This window comes from Crocuta crocuta, unplaced genomic scaffold, assembly GCF_008692635.1.
Source record: "Crocuta crocuta isolate KB4526 unplaced genomic scaffold, BGI_CrCroc_1.0 scaffold8, whole genome shotgun sequence".
In the NCBI taxonomy this organism is placed as follows: Eukaryota; Metazoa; Chordata; class Mammalia; order Carnivora; family Hyaenidae; genus Crocuta; species Crocuta crocuta.
The window spans coordinates 2,605,491-2,611,994 of record NW_027532162.1 but is presented as its reverse complement, the minus strand read 5'-3'; the positions used below and the strand labels follow the sequence as shown (position 1 = coordinate 2,611,994).

Genomic DNA, 6,504 nt, shown 5'->3' with positions numbered 1-6,504 from the left:
GGTTCAAAAAAACCCCCCCAGGAAAGGAAGGGAGGCAAGGCCATGGGCCCTGGCCCAGAGGGACTCCCATCCGGCCCGGCCCCTCTTCTCAAGGGCTTCCCCAGAAGGCCAGCTGACAGGTGACCACAAGTCATCAGAGTCACAGAAAGCCATCACACACCCAACTCCTGCACCCCTGCACCCACCACCCCCACTAAAGGGAGCCTATAGAAGCTTCCAGAAAGAGGCAAATGTTAGTGGCAAGGACTAGGCCTGCCTCCCAGACTCTTCCATCTCTTTCTCTCTGACACCAAGCCCTGAACTAGAAGTCCCTTCCTGCTCGCCAAGTCCATCCCCATCTCACAGGTGAGGATGGAGGCCGGGAAGGGCACGAATGTCCCCCTAAGAACTTGTCAAGCGCCTCAGCTAGCCCCCAGTGCCATGTGGGCCACAGGAGATGGACCTCCCCGCTGCCCCCGGAGCTGACTGGCCTCCCACTCTGGGCTGGGGGTGGGGAGGGGCAAGGCGGAAGGCGAGTCGGTACCTACCGGGACATGCCATCCCTCAAGACCCAGCTTCTGAGTCTGGTCCAGCAAGGGCACAGCCACTGGGGGGGTGGGGGGGGGCATGCAACTGCCACCAGAAGTCCAGGTACCAATCCTGCTCTGTCCCTGGGGCACAGAGCTCTTCACACACACACACACACACACATACACATACACACACACACACACGTCCCTTGCTCTGGGCATGGCTCTGCCCCACGGTGCTCCACGTGGTGCTCACCCACGACTTCCCCGAGCCAGTGCAATGGGAGCAGATGTGCACTGGTCAGCGCCTGCCCACAAGCTCGTGCACAGGGGCTGCTGTCTTTCTGTGGCCCTGCCTTCCCCACGAGACCAGGTCTGGGCAAGCCAGCCGGGGTCGGGGAGCGAGCAGAGCCACCGTGATCCCAGCCAGGGCCCCCGCAATATCAGCAGGGCTCCAACCCCGGCCCGGCTGAACCCCACAGCACAAGAGAGACAAGCCCGCATCACTGTGTGGCTGTCACCCCGCGTCACTCCGGCAACAGGTGGCCAACAGTCCCTAACGCACCAGGTAAGACGGCCTGCTCTGAGACGCGCCCCCAGACCCCCTCGGGGAACGGAGGCCCCACGGTGTGCAGGCCTGGCAGACAAGGTGAGTCAGCCCCAGCCTGCCCTCTGGGAGCCCACGGTCAGTGAGGGCGACACAGGTAACCAGAAAACGCAGACCGATTCAGGCATTTTGGAAAGTGAGGAAAAGGGGACAGGCGTACCGAGCCCCAAAGCGGGAGGCCAGCTTCTGCAGCGGGAGAATGAGGAAGCAAGGGGGCCTTCTTGGTGGTGGCTGCACGGTCACCACCCCCAGCCCCTGCTCACAGCCCGGGGGCAGCATGACCCAGGCGGTGCAGGTGAGTTTCAAGCTTGCGGGAACGGGACCCCTGCCCTCCCCTTACACCAGATCAGACGCTCGCAGAGGGAAAGCAGTCACACACAGCTGCACCCACTGCAGCCCCCCACCCCGGGTCACCTGAGAGCAAAGCAAACCCCACCTGAGAATGCAGCGGGTGCACCAGGGACAGCGGCCCACAGCCCCAGCAGTGGGGGGACGGGGCAGGGCCCTGGCAGCTGCGCCTGGAGGTGGGGCTTCGCCTGGACTCTTTCACCCCTTGGAGCCAGTAGATTCCTTCCTAGCTCAAGTTCATTTGGATGGAGTTTCTGCCATGTGCAAACCCAAAGCAGGGCGCCTGGGTGGCTCAGTCGGTTGAGTGTCCGACTTTGGCTCAGGTCATGATCTCACGGTTCGTGGGTTCGAGCCCCATGTCGGGCTCTGTGCTGACAGCTCAGAGCCTGGAGCCTGTTTCGGATTCTGTGTCTCCCTCTCTCTCTGACCCTTCCCTGCTCACACTGTCTCTCTCAGAAATAAATAAAAACATTAAAAAAACAAAAAAACCTAAAGGGCCCCATCAAAACACAACTACCAGGAACAGAGAGGTGTCCAGGGCCCTGAAGACTTCACAGAGATGGGCTTCCAGGGGGAGGAAACCCCAGCTTAAGACCTGGCGGCGTCCGCGTAGTGTTCCAGCAGGACCCTCCGGGGGGGAGGAGAGGACAAGCTGGGAGGCACCTGGACGTGGGGGCCCAAGGCGCCCGGGAGCAGCTGTGACACGCGTGTGCAGCACCTCCCGCGTGCCGGGGCTCAGCGCTGCCTGGCACTGTGATTTCCACAGCGTCGCTGCACTAGGCTGTGTCCCTGTGTGCACACGACCCTGTGTGCACAACAGCTCCTCGGGCTGGGGCTGAAAGCTCTGCCCAGCTGACAGGTAACCGAGATGGGGCACAGAGAGTTCTGGTAACTTGCCGGAGACCCAGGGGCGTGTGCAGGCAGAGCCGCCCGGACACAGCCTTTCCTGCCCTTTTGAGTCCTTCACCTGCTCCAGAAGGTCCTATGGAAGATGAGGAATGTTCTGTGCACACCCGTGGAGAGAGGGCCAGGGCGCGCCCCGCCTGAGCGAGCCTACCCCTCCCAGGGCCCGGCCAGGCTGGGGGGCTCCTGGGGGACAGACAGCGTGCCTGACTCACTCACGGGCCCGGGACCACCATGGGAGCCTGGCGTGGAGCAGGGCTTGGGGGGGGTCCCCAAAACAGCAAAGGGCTCAGGAGGACCCTCGCAGCTTAAAATGGCCCGGGGCTGCGGTTAAGCATCACCAGCTGGCACCCCCCCCATGGCCTCAGCAGGACCCCTCCTCTCTGAGCTCTCCCTGCCAGCACCTACACAGACGCATGCACGCACACACGTGTGCACACACCTGGCATTGCCCAGCACACACAACACGTTCACGACATCAGGCTCATCTCTCAGCTGAGAAAGTTGAGGCACAGAGAAGCAAAGGGACTGGGGTGTCTGTGTCTCTGCTGGCTGCTTGCACCCCACCTTTCAAGGGAGGGTGAGAAATGGATGTGGCAGATGGACTCGGGCAGCCGCAGCCAGCCTCAGGGTTCCGAGCGGGGTCTGCCCGTCGCACGCCAGTGGCCCAGCCCCTCCAGAGCCCCTCCAGCCCCACGAAGGCCGCAGGCCTCCCCACACAGGGCCACTCGCAGGCGCCAGCTCACCCTCCAGAGGGGCCTGGCCGGGCACCCGCAAGCTGTGTCTGGGCTCACAGCAGGAACGCCCGTGCCCGGGCTCCGAGGGGTGGGTGGGCCGGAACGTGGGGGCCCAGAGCCGTGGCCGGGGCAGGGCAGCAAAGGAGAGGCCAGGCGGGAGCCAGCAACAAGGTCATGAGGCCACAGTTGCCTTCTGTTCTCTAGTGGGGGGTGGGGGGACTCACCAGCCCCAAAGCCACATGCAGGTCCTATAAAACATCCTAGAACCTTCTGGAGTGGTGGAGGGACAACACAGGGAAAGCACCAGAGATTAGCCACCCAGTCTCCTTGCCGTGTGGACGAGGCCCGAGGGAGAGAAGGGATGTGCCCAGGTCACTCGGCAGGTGGCCTGGCCGGCACCTCCTTGGCCAGGAGCCCCAGGCCTCTAACCCCAGAAGGCCTCTGGGCCCGGGGACCCTCACAAGCTCTTGAGGCCTGGCTCGCTACCTGCCCCGCAACCTGCCCAACCCCCGGGAGCCCCACCATCGCCCCGTTCCTGCCCGGAACTACACGGAGGGTGCCAGCCGGGGCCTCTCGTGGGGGGAGGTCTCCACCTGCTCTCTTGAGGACCCTCGAAGACCAGACCAGTGAGACCTTAGCCACCACCCCCTGCAGGGTGTCCAGCGCAGCCCAGCCCAGCTGGAGTCCAGGGAGGTGGAGGGAGGTTTGGAAGGCAGTCATTCTCGAAGCAAATGCCCTGTGGGAGCACGCTGACGGGAGGGCCTGCTTCTCCCGGGAAGGGAAACAGATTGGCCCAGTGGCCAGGGGAAGGAGGGCTCATCTGACGCCAAACCCGAGGGGGCCTTCCCAGGGGCTGGAAGACCTCCCCGGGCCCGCGCGGCCCTCTCGCCTCACCTGAGCACCGCTGCCAGGAGACAAAAAAAAAAAAAAAAAAAAAAAAAAAGGGGANTCTCTCAGAGAGTCTGGAAAGCCAAAATCTTGCACGGAAAACGTTCAAAAGACCCCGCCCCCAGGAAAAAAAAAAAAAAAAAAAAAAAAAAAAAAAGAGCAGAATGAAATACCTTGGATTCTCCTGAACCAAGTTTCCAGGGAGGCCACGCCACACTCGTTCACTCGCTCCCCGAAGGTCTGCTGGGCTTCCCCTGGGGGTCGGGATCGGGTCACTGCCGAGGATCCCAGCTGGACCAGCCTGGGAGGAGCGAGGCGTAAGCGGCAGCAGCTACAGAAGCCGGTGGTGAAACACACCCCCACGGAGGCCGCGGCAAAGGGGGGCGGATGAGGGCAAGGGGGACGCAGGAGGGCAGGGCTGGTCACGGCCCCCACTGGGCGGCAGGGCAGGGTGCGTGCGGGCGGAGGGGAAGGCAGTGGGGGAGGAGGAAGGGTGGGAGCTGCCAGGAGGGAACATAAGTGGGGGCGCAGAGGCAGGACAGCACCCAGGAATTCCCAGAGCGCCCAGAGGCCAATGGAAGGGGAGACCCAGGGTCAGTGGCCAAGGAGGGCTGGTGACTCAGCTCACCAGAGGCTGAGCCGGGGCTCAGCCAGGACACAGTCACAGGTCTCGGGCACTCTCAGCCAGGTGTGCAGGCTGGCCCATCTCACCCAGAGCTTCAGGCCTGCAGGGTGGCCCACGCTGTCCCCAAGGGAAGTCTCAGCAGGAATGACCCTGGTCGCTGGGAGTTGCTCAGCAGGAGAAAATCAGGGGCTGTGCCCACCGCACACCCACCCACCGAGCGCTGCGCAGGGCACCACGGGGGAGGGGCCAAAGCCGGGGCAACCCCCCCAAGCCCTCCCTTGCACGGGGAGACGGCCCCATGGGAACGGCCTGGGAAGCAGGGAGGCCGCCCAACCTTCCCTTGGCTGAGCCAAGCCCCCAGCCCCTGTCCCCTCCCTCAGCCCTTTTCAATTTGCTCCTGGACACCAGATGGACCTTTCCTTTCCCCTGCCCGCCCCCTGCTGGAGCTGTGAGAGGGCAGTCAGGAGGGGGGTGGGCGGGCCGAGCCAGACCCAGAAGCAGGGGGACCAGCCCCAGCTCCATCTCTGCGGTTCAGAGCCTGGCAGACCCACTGGGGCCAGGCCTCTGGGTCTTGGACCAAGACTCTCAAGACCAAGGTCTCCTGCTGACCCCCCAGGACAGGGCAGGGCAGGATGGGCAGCCCACAGGAAGGGCCAGGGCCAGGGTGAGCTGGCACTCTGCCCTGGACAGGGGGCAGTGGGGGGGGGGAGGTGCGGCTGGGTCTCCCGGGGAGAGAGAGATGGCTCAGGAGAGGGAGAAGGCAGGATGGAGAGGAGTCACCAAGCCCGGGCCCCGCTTCCAAAGGCCATCGAGTCCCTGGATCCTGGGTCTGTCCTCACCTGCATGAGCGGCTGGGGGAGCCAGAAGGGCCTGAGCACCTTGTCCAGTGTTCTGGAATCCTGAGGTATGGAGTGTAGCCTGTCCGCCCAAGAAACCAGCAGAACCCCCAGAGAGGTGACAGCCCCAAAGCCTCGTGCTGCTCCCCTGAGCCTCCCTGGGATGGGGGCCGTGCGGGCTGGGTACCGTCCGTTCCTACCCCAGACCAGTGCTTCCACACACCAACCAGCTCCAGCCCCGCCAGCAGGTCCAGGGCAGCACAAAGGGCGCTCCCAGCCCCAAGTGGCCTCTTCATTTTCTGAGACTCAATACGGCAAGGGGGGAGGGCCGCTCCATGGTCTGTCCCGGTTCTGTGTGGGTGGGTGCAGGGCACAGGTCCTAGACTGGCATCCTACCCTGCCCCCCGCCCCGAAATCCAGGAATCGGGGCTCCGGAGTTGCTCCAACAAAAGTTGGGACTCCCCTGGCCCCTGCCGGGTAGCGGCAACCCAGACCCCCGAACATCGTCTCGGAGGCTTGCCAAGCAGAAGGCTTCTCTGCACACACACACACCACCCAAAAGGGTGAGCAAGGCAAAGGAAGGAAACCATTTGCTAACTCAGCGGTGCCCTGCGGGAAAGGGGGTGCAGGTAAGTGGGACCCCCCACACACACACACACACCGCCCCGGCCAGGTTTGGCTCCTGAGAATCCCCTAACCCACCTGAACGACCCCTACCCAGGGCTGGGAGGGACAGCGAGGACCAGGCTGGCTTCTCTCTAGGCAGAGAGTTCCTGGGGCTGCGAAGCCCCGCACCCCCGCTCCAGACACGGAGGAATCGCCGGGGTGGGGGACGGAGCCAGGGGGCTTCGTTCAAGCGCCCCCCACCTTCCACTCTGGGTCGTGATTGCTGGAGCCACGGGTCCATCGGGGAGCTCGAGCGGCAAAGGATCCCGCCAGGGCCGTGAAACCCGGAGGGAAGGACCTCTGCCCAGAGCGGGGTGTCTACCCCCGCGCCCGCGGGGTCCCGCGGGGTCCTGGGTGGGGGCTCCTTGCCCTGCGGTTGACTTCT

General features: G+C 64.1%; 1 long non-coding RNA gene across 1 annotated transcript in view; it reads right to left on the bottom strand.

Moving 5' to 3' along the window:
• Positions 1-4,899, bottom strand: part of LOC144241845 (uncharacterized) — a 9,006-nt gene extending 4,107 nt beyond the window's left edge. Inside the window, exons 1-2 of the long non-coding RNA XR_013338209.1 lie at positions 4,621-4,899; positions 4,166-4,293 (exon numbers count right to left, since the gene is read on the bottom strand). This is a non-coding gene — a long non-coding RNA (uncharacterized LOC144241845). The remainder of the gene's footprint in view (positions 1-4,165; positions 4,294-4,620) is intronic.
• Positions 4,900-6,504: the final 1,605 nt, after the last annotated feature.